The sequence below is a fragment of the Agelaius tricolor genome, unplaced genomic scaffold (assembly GCF_023055355.1).
Source record: "Agelaius tricolor isolate 1412-34295 unplaced genomic scaffold, bAgeTri1.0.p SCAF_2, whole genome shotgun sequence".
Taxonomy (NCBI): domain Eukaryota; kingdom Metazoa; phylum Chordata; class Aves; order Passeriformes; family Icteridae; genus Agelaius; species Agelaius tricolor.
Genome location: NW_027269262.1, coordinates 25,834,985 through 25,857,472, shown reverse-complemented (window position 1 = coordinate 25,857,472; position 22,488 = coordinate 25,834,985). Strand labels below are relative to the sequence as shown.

Sequence of the window (22,488 nt, the reverse complement as noted above, 5' to 3'; positions counted from 1 at the left end):
TTTGAATCATGAGATACCATGCATGGAATCAATGGAATTTTTTCCATCAATTCTTACCAGTATCAGGCCATCTGTTCAATGGACTGATTTTCAAAAGCAAAGTACATTTTGTTGAATAAATAATGTTTCTGCGACTTCAGATAAGTAACACATAAAAAACACAATTTTTTGTTGTCTCAATCAGAGCTCATAGACCTTGTAGGAAGCCTAGATAAGACCATAGCTCTCCGAGTGGCTTTAGCTGATTTTCTGAAGCTAATAGCAGCAGATATATTAAGAAACCACCATTAACCTTCTTTCAATTGATTGCAACATAATCACAGTACACTCGCTTAATTTTAAATTTCCAAATATGGTCTTTATCTGTTGTTCTCAAGCCCAAGAAAGTTTGATAAAAACCTGCTTTTTTTTCCTAAACTAAACAAAGAGCTACTTATAGTAGTGATAAAATGTGTTTCTAGAAATTTCAGGAATATCCGGCTTTTTTTGCCTTTTTAAAAATAATTCCTCAGTTTTGCAATATTGGCGATACTGTGTGTGCTTCAACTCTTCCCTGACTTGCAGGCAGTATATGTACAACATCACAGGATTTAAATATTGAGGCTACATTCATCTTAAATTTCCAGCACTAATATATAGTGGAGCCACCAGGTAGGCAGTCCAAAGTCCGAAAGACAGGAAGTCCTGTGATTGGTCAGGATCTGCAGGAAACCCTACAGAAGTTCTCCTAGTTTTGGTGAAAACAGAAACAAAAGAATATTCTCATTGATGAATACACAGAAGAATCTGATCAGCACTGTGAATTTTCTGGCAAAACCTAAAATTACATCAGGATATGCACATAAACTCTAAAGAGTGCAGCTCCCTGTGTTCCCTTGTAATACCCAAACTATACACAACTTTGAGCAGCAGGATTTATCCTCCTTCTCTGAGCTTTCTGTACCAACATCCCACTGAGACTGGGAAACAAAGGCTTCATGAGTGGGATACTCTTTTTTTTTTTTACTTTTTGAAGACCCCCTGAAAGCCTTTTTAATGCACCTTAGGACCCGTTGCAGAGCAAGTACCACGCTCTTGTGTGCACATTCTGGGTAGATGCACAGTGGCACAGGTGCACCCAGGTAGCTGTACTGGGTTGATGCTTGCTCTTACTACCTGCAGATTGAGTAATTACTGCATCCTGTCTGAAAAGCAGATACATCAAAAAGATACACAAAACATAAAACATTAAATAGTCAGGAATCCACATCCACAGGTCTGATATTACCAGTGGTCCTGATCTACGTGAATCAGGAACCAAATTGAAGAAACCCCTTTCAACATGTGCATTCTGCTTTTTCAGACAGCCTATCTCAAAAGAAGTGTGATCACATGCCCAGAAAAAAATTTCTATAGGCTGTCAGTCAGAATATCAGATGTGAGCGGAGACAACACAGCCATAGCAAGGACTGGATGAGCAGAGAAGCATATATTTTCTATTGGCAGGACTCAGTTTTTACTCTACATATTCTTTGTTGTGTCAGCCGTCTAGTTTCAGCTCACTCCTTCAAGGTCCCTTGTCCTTGCATGAAGCCACTGACCAGTTACTGCACTTTTCCTCTGGTTTCTGCTGAAATGTCCCCAAAAAAAATGTCCCCAAACTATCAAGTGTATGATTTGAGATCACAGAACACATGATTTTATGCTCTGTTCATGTATTAAACATCTTTCTCAAAACACATGCAATGCTTTTCTGTTCAACTCCAATGAATGAAAACAGTCAGTTCAAGTTTATGAACCCAATATCGCTGAAACCAGTGATATTGTAACACAACTGAAGCTTGCTGGTAGTACAAAATAAAAATAATGGCAAAGTCACAATAATAAGATAGTAATATATCTATAGTTTTTTTAGCTATATTTTATAATATTTCTTTTGAAGATTAGAGAAGAATACAAAGATTAGAGAAGAATACAAAGATTAGAGAAGAATACAAAATATCTTGCATAGGGAGAACTCATACAGCAAACTCTGTATGTCATCAACTCACTTAATTTCTCATTGATCTCCTTTGGTCTAGGCCTCCTGAAAAGGAGCTTCATTAATTTATACCCATCAAGAATAAGTTCTGTGCATACCTCTTTTCCCTTGGTTTCATCTCACAGTGACAAGTTTCAGATTACATGACTAATTCTTTCACTGGATTGATTCTTTCACTGAATTGAAAGTTCCCTTTTCACTTGTTGTGAGTAATTTCGAGAAGATGGATTTCACATATTATTTTAGTTGACATTAAAGAAAATAGTCATTGATTTTTTTTGAGTATTCGCACTCTTTCTCCAGTTGATGCTTTGTAAGGTTTGCATGCATATATGCCAGACCAAGTGAAAAACGAAGAAGGATCACAAAGTTTAGGGCTTTTTTTGGACTTAATTGGAAGAGCACTGAGAAATTGTATAATTTTGTTTTATCAGAGGGTGTTTATGATTTCATTTTAGCAGACAGTGTAGTTTTCTCTAGTCTAGGTGATGCTCTGAAACCTATGAAAATGTACTGTTTCAGAACAAAAACTTCTACAGAACACAGGCATAAACAAAGCCTAAATCTATCTTAATAATGTAAGATAAAAACCATCTAAGAAGAGGTAAATAAATAAATCATATTCAAAATTGCAAACTGCCAACAAGAACAAAATCACTTATGCAACCAAATCAGTTAATATATTTACATAAAGAAAGTGGTCAAATATCTTCTCAACATGTTTGTGGTGATGGTGATTTAGCAGAGCCACTGCCATTTCATGATGTAGTGGCCTTTTAAGTGCTCTGCTTCAGACTAATTTGTAGGTAAAATGATGCATGCTTATTTCTATTTATGCCAAAGTGCCACAGGTTATGTACAAAGAAGGTAAGCTATGCCAGCCACAACCCATCATCTGTGCTGGTATACTCAGTAGGGCTATTTTTCTACTACTTTTATTAGAATTAGAATTCTAAATTTATTTAGAATTCTGAAATCATATTTATGTCCTTATAATCAAAATTTTTCTTATTAGCAGCACTTTTCTTGTTCTACCATTATTTTTTATAACTTTGTAACTACTGAGAGGGAGAAATCTTTGTCATTTTTAGTCATCAGATAGCAGACAGACAGCACCCATTAGGGTCCAAGTCTATACTCAAGTATGCTGCTGCTGCTGAGAGCAGGACTTGACCTTTTCAAAGTACATGTCTGTGGTTTTCTTTTTCTTAGTTTAAGAGTGAGAGAGGAGGACAGGAGCACACTGAACACTTGTCAAGAAGATGGCATGATTTTGGATAGACAGAGAAGGTATCAGATTAGAGAATAATAAAATTACACTTGAAATAGGAAATGGATTGACTAGACTGCATGCAATAATTCTGTACCAGAGACTTAATATGAAAGTGAGTTAGCATTAGGAAAATTTCAGGGAAATGTTTCCACGAAGCACACTGATGTAGCCATGCATATACCTAGCACACAAATTGATGAAAAATGTCAAATCTTAAGTTTATCACAGAATTATTGCCACATGTTGGGAACCCTCTAAACATGGACAAAGAATCATGTTTATGGAAGGGACATTTTTTATTCAAGGTTCAAGGTGGAAGTTTTCCATAAATCAAGCATACCAGGGAGCTAAAGGAAGAGAATTTGTATATTGAAATTTACATAAACCCACCTATCTAATCATTGTCTCCTGCCTAATGCATTGACATTTAGCTTGTGCAACCATATGCAATACTTGTTTACTGTACCTATGTGGGCCTCTTCTGGTGGTCTCAGGACATCAAACTGTGCAGCAAATAAGACATGATCTGCAGCTCCACACGTCTTAAACAATTACCAAGCAGGATATAAAATACAAAAGCTTTCCATAAGCATGAAGCATCACATGCTGAACATACCTGGTAATATCTACTTGCATTCAAAAGAGGGACTAAAGGTGTGAATGACACTATCAGCTTCCATCTACAAAAAAGGTCAACGGAAGGGACGAAGAGTTCTGCTTATAGACATCAGGATGAATCCAAAAGATAGACAGATCATAGGTGGATTCATGCAAAAAGGAAATCTGTTAAACAGAACAAACACAGCTGATTTTCTGTCTCACTGACTTACAAACAGGTGGATTATTAAATAATAAAGTAATAAACAGTCAATACTGGTTAATTTGTTTGCTGTGGGGGTTTTTTTGTTTCTTTGGGGATCTTGTTTGTTTCTTTGGGGTTTTTGTTGGTTTTCACTTTTAATTACCACAGAACTTTCAACCATTTCCTCAGAATATGAAAACTTTCTTGAGGTTAATTGGTTTGGTGAGAACCAGATGTTAAATGAGAGGCATATTATTTCCTCCTCCTTTGAGAAAATCACATCTAAGTTGTCACAGACATATTTTTATGAAAATCCTTTCCTTAAGATTTTTCCTCCTGAAAAGCTTAGAGGCTTCAGGAACAAAATGTAAGCAATTATTATCTGCTGCTGTGGAATGCAACAGGTGCGTCTGTGATTGGTCTGGTCTGCTTGTTTGTAATTAATGGCCAATCACAGCAGAGCTGACTCGGACAGAGAGTCTGAGGCAGCTGCCTTTGTTATCATTCTTTGCTTTCTATTCTTAGCTTAGCTAGCCTTCTGAGAACCTTTTTCTTCTATTCTTTTTAGTATAGTTTTAATGTAATATCTATCATAAAATAATAAATCAAGCCTTCTGAAATATAGAGTCAACATTCTCATCTCTTCCCTCATCCAAAGACCCCTGTAAACACCGTCACATAAGTGCTATATTTCTAGATCAAAAAGAATCCAGTTCACTCCTTCAGTGTGAAAAAAAAAATCAGAAATCAGCAGTAGAATTTAGGTTTATTGAAAGATTGGAGAAACCTTAAAGGCATATTTGTGCTTTGGATGCATCTGAAAGAAAAAATTCCAGCTACTAAATGGTCATCACAAATTGCCTTCAATGGTATTAAGGCCACAAAATTTCATATTTTTTCTGTCCCTCTCTCTCACACAGAAGCCATTATTATTTCATATTTTCAGCTTTACATTTGGACTAGACTTCATATGTGCTGGACTGAGCCCACTTAATGACTTTAATGAAATTTTTCTAAATTTCCGTTCATATGAGTGAAAACAGACTCTAAACCAGCCTGGACTTTTGATACAGCAAACAGGCTACCTGTAGGTGAACTTGTGCCCCTTAGGTATAAAGTAGCTGTATTACACCTTCTGTCTATGGAAGGTATTAGTGAAAGTGGGACATTTATAATCACTGTACAATTTTTACAGTCCTGCTGTGCTTGATAAGAAATTATCTGGAAGAACACACCTGATAACCAAACCTCAAATGAAATCTTGAGCATGTGGAATAAAGTGTAATCCATTCTAAATTTCCATTGCTACCCTTCTTCATTATTTTTCACTTGCTATAACCCCACATCCATGCTTGTCATCTGTTTCTTTTGCCTCCGTGGAGCAGACATCATAGTGGGACTATTTCACTGGAGCTGAATTTAAAAATAGATTAACATCCTAGGCCTTGAGATATATTTGATCCAGAATTTTCCAGTTAACCTGTGGGTCACACAAAAAGCCTACAGTCTGGGTGCCCTGAGTAATATATCATTCAAATGCTGCAAGGCTTAATTAATTACTGATTATAAACTGCTCAGGGTGCTCAGATGAAGAGTACTGTATAATTACTTGGATTTACCATTGTGTTTATTGATGATAACTGTGTTTTCCTTCTCTCTTATGGAAAAGAAAACACAACTAATGATTTCAAACTTGAATTTCTGGCTATGAAGATGGAGACTTTGTTTTTTTTAATTTTCTCCTACCTACTGCCAAGTTTCAAAATATATTTTTCTTCACTAGAGACTTATGAAAGATTTGATTCACAGGAAAACCAAGGGATTTGGCCCAGCATGGGGTTAGGAAAGGCAGGTGCCACTTTACTAACCATATCTTCTTTTATGACCAAGTGACCTGCCCTAGTGGATGAGGGAAAGGTTGTATATGTAGTCTTCCTGAATTTCAGCAAAGCCTTTTATACTGTCTCCCACAGCATTCTCCTGGAGAACCTGTGAGTGCACAGCTTGGACAGGTGTGCTCTTTGCTGGGTTAAAAAACTGGCTGGATGGCTGAGCCTGGAGAGTGGTGAGGAATGGTAAGACATCGATTTGGCATCTGCTTGCTAGTGGGGTTCCTCAAGGCTGAGCACTGAGGTCAGTCTTGTTTAACAACATCATCCATGATCAAGATGAGGGGATTGAGTACTCCCTCAGTAAATGCATGGATGATTTTAATGGGTGGAAGTGTTGAACTGCTGGAGGGTAGGGAAGCTCTGCAGAGAGAGAGAGACCTAGGCAGACTGGATCAATGGGGCTGTGGAAAATTAAATAAAGTTCAACAAGGGCAAGTGCCAGGTTCTGCATTTCAGTCACAATAACCCCTTGCAGGCTGGGAAAAGAGTGGCCAGAAAGTGATGTAGGAGAGGGACCCGGGGGTTCTGGTCAGCAGCAGCTAAGCATGAGCCAGCATGTGCCCAAGTGGCAAAGAAGGCTGGGGGCATCCCAGCTTGCATCAGGATTAGTGTGGCCAGCAGTAGCAGGACAGTGATTGTCCCCATGTACTTGGCACTGGTGAGCTGCATCTCCAATCCTATGTTCAGTTTGGGGCCACTCAGTACAAGAAAGACATTGAGCAACAGGACAAGAAGAAATAGTCAATAGTCCTAAGCTATGCTAGGAGAGGTTCAGGTTGGACATCAGGAAAAATTTCTTCACTGAAAGAAGAAGAAAGGTGGTTAAGCCTTGGAACAAGCTGTCCAGGGAAGTGGTAGAATCACAAAGCCTGGAAGTGTTCAAGAAAGACTGGATGTGGCACTTAGTAGTATGGTTTAGTTGACATGGTGATGTTTGGTCAAAGGTTAGACTTGATCTTGCAGGTCTTTCCCAACCTTAGTGCTTCTATTGCTACTGATAGCTCACACACAGTAGTTTTCCTTTAATCATCTGAGCTGTCTATGCACAGTGGCAGCAAATACCCCAAAGTGGGCCGTCAAGAGTGCAGCTGTATCAAAACCTGGTAACATAGCAACCTTGGCAGCTGAAAATGTAGACGTGTCTCTGTCACAAGTCTGTAAATTATGACTGCACTCCAACAGAACTGAAATCAGGGGTGCACCAAATGAGAAGCAAATGAGTTGGAAGATGTAACTTGGAGATCATATTTCTTTTTTATTGAAGGAAAGTTAAATTTTGTTTTACTGTTGTGGTGGGTTGACCCTGGGTGAATGCCGGGTGCCCACCAAAGCTGCTCTACCATTCCATTCCTCAGTTTGGCAGGGGAGAGAAAATATTACAAAAGGCTCATGGGTTAAGTTAAGGGCAGGGAGAGGTCACTCAGTAGGCACCATCACAATCAAAAGACACTTCACCTGGGGGATTAGTTCAATCTATTACTGATCAAATCAAAGCAGGAATATGAGAAAACTAAATATTAAAAAGATCGTCCCCCCATCCTTACCTTCTTCCTGGACTCAACTTTCTATTTGTTCTCCCTCCTTCCCCCAGATGGCACAGCAGAATGGTGGATGGGGGCTGCAGTTGGTTCATCACATGTCTCTGATGTGCCTTTCTCCTCAGCGGGAGGACTTCTCACATCCTCCTCTGCTCCAGGTGGGGTGTCTTCCAGAGGATGCAGTTCTTCAGGAGCAGGCTGCTCCAGTGTAGGTCCCCTGTGAGGTCACAAGTCCTGCCAGCAAACCTGCTACTCCCTGGTCTACAGATCTTGCCATGAATCTGCTCCAGCTCAGGCTTCCCATGGAGTCACATCCTTCTTCAAGCATCCACCTTCTCCAGTGTGGGTTCCTCCAAGCTGCAGGTGGATCTCTGCTCTACCATGGACACCCATGGGCTGCAGGGGCACAACTCCCTCACCATGGCCTTCACTTTGGGCTGCAGAGGAATCTGCTCTGGTGCCTGGGGCACTTCCTTTCTCTCTTTTACTGGACCTTGCTGTCCTTTTAAAATTCAACACTGTATTCCTTGCCTCTAAATACTGCCCCGAAAAAAAAAAAAAAAAATTCTTTGAGACACAAAAAAAAGGATTCATTAGATAGAAGTAAGTATCCTTGTTAGCCAGTTTTTTCCGATAGTCCAAACTGATTTGAGAAAACATAATGAAAGAGATCATATTTTGAAGTACCTTTTCTGCCTATAAACGGACCTTAAACCCTTTCTATAAGACTTTATGTTTTATTTGCATGAAGAAGAACTTCATATTAAAATTCCATTTTTCCCTAAATATTTAATGCATAGACTAGCTAATTAATCTGCTTATTGCAGGATTCTGCGGCTAGTAATATTTATATGGTTTCAAATTGAATGCTCAAGTTCATGAAAAAAATCCACTGAGAACTATTAAATGTAAAGATACCACCTTTGGCTCAAATATGAGCTGCAAATCGATGGAGGCTGGGAGAATATCAGCATGTAAGTTGCTTAATTTTATCCGCTTCCCCAAAAGTCTCATGTTGGGTGCTGCCAGAGTCTGTGAATTCTACTGGATTTTTCTTCCATAAAGCCAAGTTTTTCTTCTGGCTTTGTGGTTATTCCAGGCAGAGTCCATATGGTTACTTGCCTTGCTACAGGAGAGTAAAGCTTAAGTCAGCATTGTTTAGAAGATCTGTTCCAACAGATTTACAACACAACCTTTAAGCTACCTGAACTGTCTGTCTCTAGCTTAGCCTGAGCACAGCTATTCCTAAAATGGCATCTCACCCCTCACTACTTTCTTTTTTAAAGGGAATATGAGGTCAGCTTAATTTGCTGGCCTCCACCTTGTGTAATGCTGTGCAAGCAGCTTTTGTGAAGTACTGTGCCATAGCTAGGAGTAGATGTAAAATAACAATATTTCAATGTTAGCTCCTGGAGTATATATACTTAAGTCTGGAAGAAGGAAATTTGAAAATCAATGTGCCATTTAATTGCTTTTATTTCCTCAAATGACTGACCAATGAAAAAGCTATTTTGTTTTTAATGTGGGTTTTGGTGAACCATATCCTGAAACAGAAAGAAAGAAAAAATCACAGGATTGTAATTTTCTCTCCCTCTGGCTTTGCATTGCTTTGGGATGACTAAGTTTTGTAGCATCCAAATTGTTGAAGTGATTGTATGAAATACGACATTTGAAACCTCTTAACTAGTTGTAAATCAAAGCTGTCCCATATTTAACAGTATATCTATTTAAGAAAATCATATGTATATAGTATCTTTCAACCTAAATGATATAATAGAATTTTAGAAACTGGATTCGTTTCCATCAACATTGAGATTCAGTCATCTCTGAGAGGTTAAGAAGCTGGCAAAACAGCAACTTCAGCTATCACAAGAGCAAACTCACACACTGGCTAGGACTGCTAAGGCAAATATTCCCATCAGAGCAACTGTCACATCATTTTCATCCACTGAGAATGGTGGTTTTTTTTGATATCTTGTCTCTTTTCCTTTCCTTATACTGTAACATTATGTCATAGAATCTGTGTTTTTTATCTAAACCAGATAAAGTGATGATCTCCTTCCAAGCAAGTGAATTTGCCAAAGTGTATTGTGATCTAGTGGCAAAGGAAAATCTTGGATAAATGCATGCCTCAGTCTTCTGCATATCCTATTCCTTCCTGCCCCTGGATTTTTCTGAGAATTGAGGAATTATTTGAGGCTCTTTCTCTGCACATGCAGGGACTAGAATTCATGTCTCATCTCTGTCTTTTCTCCCCTCTTTGGGGTAAACAGAGCCAAATAGGACAACACACAGACCAAAACTGCCCCTTTTTACAACATCCATTAAATGATACAATTATACGTACAGACCAAGCAATTGCAAAGCTTGCAACAAAGAACAGGCATAGACATGTCAGGCAGTTCATTCATCTTATTCTTTGATGTGAAAAAATTGAGTGGTTGTAAAGAATGAACTGTGATTAAAATGAAATAAAACTTGAGTTTACTAGATCTGAATAGTCACATAAGTGCTTCCACTTGTTTGAATGCCCTCAGTCAGCAGCATTGATTTGTACAAGCTCTACAACAAAATACATTATATTTGACATGAGGTTTTCAATATTTTTAAAAAATCCTCTAAAAAGATGTTGCAGACAGCATGCAGTGATTTTGCCTTACTAAGTCCAGAATTTTTCAAGGTTAATAGCACAAATAATTTTTCATCCATTGAATTTAGTGTTAAAGAAGAGAATTGCATTGTCTGATACCTGCCATTCAATATTTGTTGTTCTCCTGTTTAAGATATTTCAGTCTCTCTAATAGGAGCACAAACAAACTATCAGATTCAGAGGATCACACCATGCATAGCAATTAGTGGAAATACAGTATATAATAAATTCATAGGCAGGCATAGCTTTTATGAATTGTCTAACAAATGCAGTTACAGAAATTTGTGAATTTTCTCCTTGTTTGAACAATTCATGAATTCATTGTTAAAGATGACAAAATTATTCATACAATGGACTGCTAGAAAATTAGTCCAAAACCTATGGTCAGGCATAATTTCAAATGAGGTTGTCTATAATCCATATGATTGTAGGAATGTTTCAGATACAGTATAAGCTAGTAAGGTAATCATCCATTTAATCTAGTTTCTATGCATATACACCTGCACACCACTAAGCTAACATTTACTTCTCTGTCCTGATACTGCTAGGGCATTGTGTCAATTTAGGAGAGCTTATAGTATACAGAACTGTTGAAAAGCTGCTTTATGAATAGGCCAGGTATGTATTAGGAGATATTTAACACTACAGCTGAGAGGTGACTTTCAAAAATTTTCTTGGCCCGGAGCACCAGTGAATGCAGGCTTTTCAATTAAACCTTGTTTTTCTTGGTGTTTATCAATATAACTTTGCTTGGCAATTCCTCAGTTGGGATTGAAGGACTCTGGACATGACTTTCCTGTGAGATGTTCGGGTGACAAATGCTTCCACATTCTACTGACGTCCATGTCCTCACCATCTTCTCTGGGGTGGAACTCGTGACTTCTGCATCTTCCACAACATCCTGACAGCTTCAGTAACTCACTCCCCTGCATCCAGCCTTTAGGAGCTCAAAATTGAGCATGACCTGCAAGCTGCCACTGCATGAGGTAGTGTCAGCCTCCCTTCTCCCAAATAATTTGTGAAGATTTCAACCTCAGCTCTGCAGCTTCTCAGGTCATAGTAAAATTTTAACAGAGGAATTACTTTGTTGCTCCTTGTCCTGCACAGTGGGTGGTACCTCGATGACTTTTAAACTTCTAGACCGCTGTCTGAAAACTCAGGCTGCTTATGGTTACAAAAAATATCTGTTTACTATTTTATGTAACTGAACATTTATATGCCATATAACATTTCTGCTGTCATGTATTGTAGGGTTCATTCTGTCTTTTAGAATAAATGTAAATAAAATGACTAAGTTCATATACTTTCCCATTTCAAATGAGTATGGATTTATGAAATATTCTAGTGGAAGGCAACCCTGCCAGTAGCAGGGAGTTGGAATTATGACCTTTAAGGTCCTTTCCAACCCAAATCATTCCGGGATTCTACATTTTCTGCAGAAAATTTTCATTTTCTGTCAAAACTGCAATGATTTTCTCACCACTTAGACATTCAGGTTATTTTTTTTTTTCTATTACTCTTAGCATGTTCTTGCTCCTTGAGATGGTTGAATTTTCTAACAACACACATTTCTTAAAAATATTAATCCAAAGATGAACCCTTAGTGGTTAGGATTGCTGTATCATTTGTAGTTGTATACTTGCTCAGATTTCTTATGGGTTTGCTGTGAGTTTTTCTCTGGGATCTCATCCATATTTTCGTATTTTCATCTGTTATCACTTTATAGTTTGGTGTGTCTTTTACCTGATTTTTTCTATTGATTTTCTAAATCAGAGGTCTCTTGAGTTTGCAGTCTTGCTTTCTGTCTGATGTTTGCTTGAATAAATTCTGTACATGCAGTGAAGAATATTTCTTTCAACATAGCAATGTTTTTGGTACCCTTGAGGATGTTTTCAAGTGTGGATCTTGTGATTAAACGTGTGAGCACAGGAACCCAAACTTTTCAAACAGAGCATATTGTGAATATTTCAAGTGACGGATATTTTCCAGTGCTTATGATATTATAATTGAATGTATTTATAATTTAGAGGAAAAAATCTGTTAAAAAAATACACATAAAGAGGTTTAAATTCCTGAAAGAATTTAATAAGTAAGTGAAAGTTACACTATACAATTTTAATCTGTTATGAGAGGGATATTCAGGCTTTTTTGTTTGCAGAAACCTAAATATCTTTTTGAAAAGCACTTTTCATCATAAGGCTTATCATTTTAATATCAAAGATCTGATGGTTTTCGACATCAGTTCACAACAATTTTATTTTCCTTCCAGGGTGGCTTAACTTTTATTCCTAAATATACTTCTAGTTCTTTTATAAGGGAACAGTGCTGAGCATATTGACATTTCTCATCCTATATCCTCCGTTTTAGACTCCCTGACTTCTTCCTGTCTCTGTGCTGTGTCCAATGAATCAGTCACAGTGTTGATGCTCAGCAGGAGAGAGGCTGACTTTGTGATGTGGGGCAGGGAAGTGCTGACACTGAACACAAGGAAGCTTGGTGGGCTACTGTTGTCACTAGGTTCTTTATTGCCCTGATCAATGAGTCCATCTCCACGATGGGAGGATTTGCATGGAAAGACAGCTTCATTTTATTTGGATTTTTTTGAAGTGGATTTTTTTTTGTGTTCACAGATTATGTCAGGTAAAAAAAAAAAGGGTCTGAAGTTCAGCCTCTTGCTGCAGTTGTAATCCTTTGTCTCTCTGTTGAAAATGCCGTCCAGGATGTCAGCTACAACAAGGGTATCTGTCTGCAAGGTAGTTGGAAACCATCAAATGAGATTTGAGGCAGAGACCTTCAAAATGTCAGATTCTCTACATTACCAGAATGCCAACAGACCTCTGTGCATCCAGTTGTATGTGACTTATGTCACAGAGTGTCACAGGTTAGCATCAATGTGGATGGATGTGGATATCAAAAACAGTTGACCATAATGTCCCTGAGGAAAAAAGAAAACAGGCCTTGAAAATATAATAAAAATCCTATTCCATACATCAGGGAGAACAGCAGACTACTTGCAGTCAGGTGTGTGGTCCTTGAACTGGTGGCTAAGAAAATAATGAAATCTGTCCTTTTGATTAATATTGCGTATGAAACAATATATTGGAGACAAAAACACAGCAGTTTTCTTCATTACTTAACATTTTTATGTGCATTTACTTCTGGCATATGGTACTAATCTGACAGTTTTTAGAAGATGAAACCTTGTTCAGGATCTAGCTGGAATCACCTCTAGCCTTTGAGAAAACAGTCACCACATGTATCCTGTAATCCTCACCTTCTCAAATATGCAGACATTTCACCAGGAGAGAGTTATTGGAAAAAAAAAGCATGACGTGAAAGAAAATAAGCAATTTTTGTATCTTGTGTGTTTTATGTTGTTCATCCAGTGATTTATGAAGTGCTCCACTTGATCTATCCCAGTTCAATACAGAGAAGAATTAGCCTCTCTCTCTCCAACCTCACTTTCAGACTTCAGCCTTGCTCCTAAGCACAGCATACCAACCAAGGTGGTGAGCCCTGCTGCGAGGAGGCTGGACATGGTGCTGTGTGATGTGCCAGCCTTCAGTCTTGATTACCTGAGTAGGTCTATTGGCTCAACAGGTCTCTGTGTTTTCCAATTTCATTTGACAGTCACATCATCCCTGCAATCCCCTGATCCTCTAGCATTTTGTGATAAGCTTTAAGTCCTGCATAGTACATGAGCTCATTGACAAAATGAGAGAGGAACAAGGAGGATTATTCATTGTTCCTATGAAATGTAAATCCTTTCAACAATAGCTTAGCAGAAAAGCAGTGTTACTTCACAGGGAAGTTTACTTTGGACAGATGGCCTTAAAAAGGCTGCACTTTAGTCTTTAACTATGCTGAACAATACCATTCCCTTATTTTCTCCTCTCTTTTGCTCATGCTTAAGGACCCTGTTTATCCGAAGGAAAGCAGTAGTACAATGGTGGTTTTGCACTGTGGTGACTAAACTACCCAAACTGCCAAGGCTTTGCATCAGGAGAGGCAACTGAGAGGCTTGGAAAAGTATAGGGATTGTGTGACACAGACACAGGTACCAGTAACTCTACAACCACAGTGTGATAGGCTGCTCCCACAAGGAATGCCCCCAGGAAGAAATCAACCCTTGTGGTTCTGCTCTCTAAGTATGACAAGTGCTCTGACCATTCAGTTTGAAGTCATACTCTGGGAAGCACTTTAAAATCAATTCCTTACTGGTCTTCAAAGCCCCCAAAATAAACCTGGTAAGACAACTATATCATACCTGAAGAAAAGATGATTGCTCTCTCACATTGGAAAATCATGCACAAATTAGCTAGAAAATGAAGGCAGAATTTTAAGATAGGGATCCTACAAACCTTTGAAATTACCTTCATTATAGTTAGGAAAGAGTAACTACAGAATGCTACATATGGACTTTGGTTACAGTTTTCTTCTCATTCTTCCTGACTATTTATAGAGAGAAATGGGTTCTTTTTATTAGCATTTTCCCTTGACATGAGCTGGACTGAGTGATCAAATAGTTTGTTTCCATTTATGACTGATTCTATAACTAAAATTTTTTTTGGGTAGGAAAGTAAGGAGAACATCAAAATGTACCTCACAGAAAATTATAATATAATTTTATATTATAATAGCCGTGTATAAAATGTAACAATGCAATATTTTCAATAAATTTCTACTAGTGTATTTCAGAAAGAAAGCTTGCTGGTTGATTGCAATTTAAAGCAGACCCAAATACTGACTGAGATGTAATGCTGTGCTTTCATTAGCAGGTGGGAGAGGAGGTTAATGGTAGCTGGTGCACTGAGCTTGATTTCCTGACTCAGCTAAAGACTTCCTCTCTTGCTATTTTACATAACCTCTCATCCTTATTTCCGACATTCTTTTAAAAAGTGGGCCAAAGGAACGCATAATAAAAGCAGTAATTTCCTCTCTATTCAATGAGATTGACAGCTTTTGCAAAACTCTGTAATTATCAATATTTTGCTGTGCCATGCTTGCTACCAAAGTTAAAACATTCTCCACCATCACCAGATATTTCCAAATCTGTTTCAAAACCCCGTATGAATCTATGGTTAAAGAAATGGAAGTTCTAGTAGCTCTTACCTAAAGAAGGCTTTGCAAAATATTTCCCACAAGAACCTAGAAATTGACCCAAGCTTGAATAATTTTCCAGGTTTGAAATACAGGGTGGAGCAATCACATCTGACTCCTTCAGTTTATAAGTTTCAAAACTTTCCCATTTTTTGGGGCTTATTAGGGTGAACAACTACAAGTTTCCAGTTAATTTGCATACAGAAATGTATAAGAGTCACACAGTCAGATGCCAGCAATGAAATGTGAAGCTGTGTAAAACTCATTGTATCACATGGTTTGAAACTCAAGCCTATAGTTATATTAATGAAAAAAATTTCTTTCCTTGTTTCTTGTGTGACCTTTTCAAGTGGGATGAATGTCTACCATGCATCAAATGTCACAGTGTATTGAAAGACCAAAAATAATTGTCATTCACAAAGGTACTTAAGAACACATCTTTAATGGGACTGTGCACCTGTTTCAGGCTGTACATGTGCCTAAATACTGAACTGAATCCAGGCCCTGAGGAGGAAAATAAATCCCAGCTGCTCAGACCCTAATTTTCTTCCTTTATTTTGAAAGTTGAGCAATTGAGAATTGATAAAGTAGCATTTAAAGGGAAAAGGCCTGCGTATGATTTATAAGGTTTTCTAAAAGATGCATTAGAAAGCATTATGGGATGCAATTAATCAGTGCCTGGATTACTCAAGATACTGAATGCTTTTCTCTTTTCTACTTTCAGCAAGTAAGAGGATAGATCAGGTATAAGTATGGCACATTTTTCTAACTGATGGCACAATTTTCTAGCACCTTTCCTTGATTTATACTCCTGTGTTTATCCAATTTCCTTTATAACATCATCCAAAGCAGAAACATTAGGTACTTGCTATTTAACCTCTATGATACCTTCAGAAATTGGCAGAACAAAGTGGACTCATATTCTTATTGTTGCTTTAGATGACAATTTGGCAGAACTGAAGGACTGCAACATTCAATTTATTCACTGTTGTTACCATAAAGATATGGACAGTACATTTTTTTCCTTAGAAGAAATATTTTCCTTGCTAGCAAGAAAGGTCACCTAAAAAAAGGCCTCCTGTTTCCAGTAAGATAAATAGGAATTTTGATACTGCCATGCAATGCGAAGAACACTAGTTCCTAGTTCATGAATTTCCTGGTATTGGACTGAGCTGTGCAAGAGTCTGGGAACTGCTGGCCAATGTAACTTATAATTTATTTAGCAAACTATGGAAATTTATACTGGAGAAAACAAATTCTATTCCCTAGCTGAAGCATTTCTGGTTATCTCACAGCCAGTGCAGAGATTTCTCTGTAGTCTGTCCCTCACAACTTCAGTTCCCAATAAAAACAAATAACCAACTGACAAAAAGCTCACTGTGAGCACTAAAGAGCTGGGGTTTCCACAGGATCAGCCAAATGTTCATGCTTGTTTCACAAACTAATTTTTCCTTTCCCTATCAGAGAAATATATTTGATGGCAACATTGCATAACACATAGCATGTCAGAAATACCTTGCAAAGCTTGATCCATACCCTCAACCTGTCCAGTCTCAAGTCTTGTCTTTGTTTTAAAGATGACTCAAGTTACTGGCTGGAGGTGGGTCCTAGCTATGATGCATGCAACCTTGAAAATACATCTCTTTTACTTGGTGTGTTGGCCTGTCCAGGGACACAAGATGAATTTTGATGTCACCATAGAGATCTGTGGCTTTTTAAAAGCCACAGTAAATGTCAATGCAGACAAAAGTTATCAAATTCTATTAGACTCCTAATGCCTTCTCACAACTCCCAAGTGTATCCAACAGGACAGAAAATTTTTGAACTGTCCTAGCACAAAGAAATTTCTAACGTAGAACACATTGTTGCAACAATAAAGATGATGAGCTGTGTCAGACGGTCTTACAGCTGTAAGTGAGCTAGTGACACTGCTTTTTACCTTTTAGTTCAAGTACCGTCTCATTCAGACAGGTCACCTTGAGAATATATGCAGAAAAGACAGAGCCTCAGAGACATATTTTGAGAAAGGTAGAATATGTTGAACCTTGCAGTCACATTTTACAGCAGTGGTGACTCTACAGCAACAGTACATAGGAAACATAGATGTGTTAAACCTAGGCTGTACCTGACAAAGTAGGAATGATACAAAATTGTTATCTCTCACTCCCAATACCCTTATACACACATCTCCCTGAGCATAAGCCAAACACCCCAGAAGCCAAAGAGAGTTCCTTTGATGCAAGGGAGTTGTCCATTGGGTCCAAAAGAACAATTTCTGGGAATCCAATGCGATTGATATCTATTAGTTTTGAATTTATTATTCTGTTCTATTATATTCATAACTGGAATAAAAGTTACATGATATTTAAAAAAAATAAAAATGCAATATGTTTTTTTGCCTTTGGTGCTTTGGGTATATCTAGACTTTTTCTTCTGACTATGAGGGCTAAATCCACCAATATTTGTAAGACCCCCAATTAAACTGACAACACTTGAACAGAAAATCTCCAATGAGAGTTACTCAAAGAAAGTAACAGAGATTTGGTTAGTACAGGTGGCCAGTATTTTGGACTGACCTATGGGAAATTCAGTTTTCTATTGTTACTAAATACAGTGGAGGCAATCTTCTGGCTCTCAGAGTTAAGTAGTGCTACTGCTAGGGAACCCATAAAATGTCTTTTAAACATGTTCCCAGAATCAAATTTGCACTAGCAGTTAAATGTAATTTACTCAAAAATATGAATAAAACTTCAATAAATAAAAGGTGATATACCACACTTTGTACTATTGGTGAGGAGTCTCACTAGGACAAGACATACGAGAACGGAATAGTAAGATCATACACACTGGATAAGGTGTCATTCTCACTTAATGAATAATTTTAGCAAATAGGAACTTCTTGCTGACATGACATAGCTGCCCTTCACTGCAGAAGAACTTTCATGAATATATCTTGGTTTGTTTTTTTTCCATCCCTCCATGAGCTGATAATTGCAGCTTGAAAACTTTCTAATCTCAGTCCCAAAAGGATATAGAATAATTTAAGGGATTTATGCAAGTTAAGCCTGGCACAACAGTAAATAGCCTTGCAGGCATCGGAGAAAAATCATAGATTTGTCCCTTCAAAGCTCTTGCTTCCTCATGAGAAAATTTAGGATCATGGAAAAAACCTCATGCCAGATCTTTCCAAACATTCACAAAATTCTAAAAAAGGGAATGTAGCAGTCTTCCCAGAAAGATATGAGCATTACCAGAGAAGTCCATAGCACACTTCCAGAAGCAGGCCAATTCTTAGGTTCTGACAGACTTTGTTTCTCTGCTTCACTAGTCCAGGGATGAAATGAGAAAGGTTCATTCTCTGTGTGCCTGGGCTTGTCCAAGCTCTAGAAGAAGCTGAGCATAACAGTAGCAGCAGCATACGATAATGTACATTTTTGTGATAGACTGTCTTTTGTCATGTTCTATATAATGCAGGAGCAGAAGGGCACCCTGCCTGGTTTATCTGCATCTGTGCCAGATTTGCTGGTAGAGCTCATGCAGCCAGGGGATGCAATTTTGCTCCTTTCCCAGTCTTATAGTGAGGGCAGCAATATCTTGTAATATATTTAACTTCAGGGAGTGTTTTTTAATTTCCTGTTTTAGTATTTGGCTCTTTTCTGGGTCAGAATGAAAGATATCACTACCTCATTACTGTATGTTTTTGCAGAAAGGAAATAGTTCCCCTAGCAGGCATTACAAATACCCCTATAAAATGTAGTCCAGTGTTGTGAACGGGTTTTGAAAAGCAAAAGCTACTGAATTTCAGGTTACTGTGATACAACAAAAAATCATATTGCATGAACACTCAATAAATTATTGCATCTCTTATAGTACTTTTGTGATCATGATAAGCTATTTGTCTTACAATAACCTTCAAGTCATGCTGTGCTTATAGCACTCTGTTATCAGAAGTCCAGAGTTTGGATTGATGTAATTTGACATGGTTCTGATGAGATTCTGGGAATCTAATGTGACAAATAGACATGAACAACACAACCCTTCCAGCTAACTTGGTTTGAAAAGGACTAACTAGAGAAAATAAATATCTTGGAACATAAATGATACATTCAAAAAAGAAATAAGTAGCCTAGCTGAAAATCATCTCTATTAAATAATGTATGAAAAAGTCAAAATTCAAAAATGCTATTGATAATATATGAATCCTGTGTCTATATATGAGATATGTGATAATAAATATCAGTATAAGAATTAACACCAAGTTAAAATACAAAGCTAACATCATACTAACTATGTATGTATGTATAAACCCAGAATATTAACTCTGTTTTGGACAATAACACCAAACTTTGAAACTGCTATTTTCTCTAAAATAAATAAACATATTATAAACTGTTTAGTATAATAAATATCTACCCTTAGATGGAATTGCTATTGCCAACTTTGAAAATATTTTCTAAAGAGATCTCTTGAGGGAAACAGACTTAAACTACAATTCTGCACATAAACACAGTAACCTTATCCTTGTTTAAATTACCACTTGTAAACCTAGTGGCAGAGTGAATTTCTATGCCTTTAATCTCCAGAAAAATAAATGTTATTGTATTAAGTGTGTCCTAAAAACTCTGCTTTCACTGAAGCAAAAATATTCTTACTGCTTATGATGACATAGATAACCTTAAAAATAGAACATTTTCCTGCAGAAAGAATCCATTCATCTCAAGAAGTGGTTAACTCTGCAGATATATTGGTGGCAGTTTGGATGTCTCTATTTTTAATTAAATATTGAAGGATTAAAATATAATGTGTTATTTTCTATGTACTGATATCTGTGTGCTTTCCAAATAAATTTTTGTATACTCACACATGATGAACGACTCTATTGTTCTCCAATTCACTCTCTTAATATCTTTTGTATTGGTGGTATGCATTGCTAAAGCATTTCTGTAATATTTTGAAAATGGGAAACACCAGAATAAGAAATAGAGTGAAATAAAATATAGCAAAGGACAGAATTCTGCTCCTGATATCTCCTCCTATTTGAAGTCCTTTGCAGATTATGTACATATATATTCACATCTACATCTATTCACACATGCATATATATATATATATATATATACATATATATATATATATATGTACACATACATATAGACATAAGTATATATAGATAGTTGCAAGCAATGCTGTGTTAAGATTAAGAGATGTTTCTGCCCAAATTAAGGTGCAAACAAGACCATATGGCAAATTCAACAGTATGGATTTTATTTAACAGTACATATGAGGTAGAGAGATAGAAACAAACAGGAAGAGAGCGGCAAAGGGGAAGATAAGGAGAAAAAGATACAGAGAGAGATTAAGCAGAAGATATCATCAGCACATGGATTTCTGTGGCACCCTGCTGGTCCTTCTTCACCCTGGTCTTCTTTGTGGTGGGGGTCCCAGAATCATTCTTCACGTTTATACACTCCAAGTCCTGGGTATCCACAGGGCATAGATGTTGTTCCCATTATTTGAGATGGTGTGTGCATAAACACTTGCTTCCTCCCCACTTCCCACTGCCTGCCATGGTGGGAATTTTTTGTCTAGAAGCTAATCAAACCTTTACCTCTATTAGGTCAAGTATTAGCTCCTTCCTGGTGTGGCATCTGTGCTTATCTCAAGTTCCATTGTGGTGACTTATGGGAGCAGTGTTTTGAGACACGTAACTGCATTCTTTAAGTCTTCACAGGTTATAACTCTAGGACTAAAAGAAAGCTAAAGAAACTGCCACAGAAGATCCACTGCTTGGCAGCATAGCATACCTAGGACAAGGTTTAGACCTCCATTTAATTCAGTCAAAAGGGTAAGGAGCGTGTAGCTCAATACACTTTCTGAAAAGCTCTTTAGCTTCCTCTTCACTGGTGACTGCACATACTCTAGTAGGGGGGTGTATTGGGTCTGGCTGGGCTGCAGTTCCTTTTCCCACAGCAGCCCTTCCAGTGCTGTGCTTGGCATTGATGGCTATAAAGGTGTTGATGACACCCCAGTGTTGGGGCTCCTGCTGAGCAGGGCTGGCACAGCACTGGGGGTGTCTCTCAGACATTCTGCCCTCCCATCCATAGGCTGGGCGGAGCAAGATCTAGGGGACATTGCTAGGCCAGCTATGACTGCCACCCAAAGTGACCAAAGGGACATTCCATACCATGTGACATCTGCTCAGATATAAAAGCTAAAGAAAGGAGGAGGAAACAGCAAGGCATCTGTTATTTACAATGTTTGCCTGCCAGAGCGACTGCTATGCATGTTGAAGCCCTGCTTGCTGGGAAGGGGCTGGAAATTGCTTGCTGATGGGAGGTGGAAAACAAAATTATTGGCTTTTTCTCCTTGCTTGTGCACATGCAAAATGTAACTTTTGCTTTGGTAAACTGCCTTAACTCAACCTACAAGTCATTTTTCACCTTATTCTTTCTCCCCTGCCTAGATAAGAAGAGCATCTTTTTGGGTACCTGGCATCTAGCCAGGGGCAACCTGCCACAGGGGGACATGAGTATCTTATTTTAAACAAATGAAGTGCAGACTTTTGTGGCTTCACAGAACTATTCAGCCTCAGAACAGCTAAGGAAATGAGCAAAATACTTTATTTATTACACATGTAATTAATTTTCTCATTTGGTATATAACTGATTTTTTTCAGGATTTAAGTTGTATTGACAGGACAAGCAAAAAACATAGTGACCTGGCTGGAAAAAGTAAATGACAAACAATATTTATCGCCTCCAATAATCAGTTATTCATTTGATGAGATGAGGTACAAGAATGAGCAATAATGGAGGAAAAATCAAACAAAGACATGACTGTGAAAGACAAAGTCCGAGTGAATCTTATTACAAGTGGCACTACCACTTCTCTATAAACTATAAAACATTTACCACAAGATTACAGATTTAAGGTTCTATTCCCTTGTATGTCACTTTTTCACAACTGACCATTTTATTAAATTTTGGAGTTTTATTCTCAAACAATTCTTCATCCAAGACACCAAAAAGAACAAATGGCACAGGTTCAAGACTTACAGACTGATGAAGATTCAGAAAATTTCATATTCGAAAGCCTGCACAACCATGCTTTCAATTCTCCTTTCCTACTTTAGTTAGTAACAACCACTGGCAAAAAGAAGAAAGGGTGTGGCTAACATTAAACTGTAGTTCAAATACTATTGGATATTTTTGGA

At 37.7% G+C, this 22,488-nt stretch overlaps 1 long non-coding RNA gene across 1 annotated transcript in view; it reads right to left on the bottom strand.

The window, feature by feature from the left end:
• LOC139600585 (uncharacterized) overlaps positions 1-22,488 on the bottom strand; it is a 79,000-nt gene that overhangs the window by 6,209 nt on the left and 50,303 nt on the right. The window contains exon 4 of the long non-coding RNA XR_011682609.1: positions 3,910-4,076. This is a non-coding gene — a long non-coding RNA (uncharacterized lncRNA). The remainder of the gene's footprint in view (positions 1-3,909; positions 4,077-22,488) is intronic.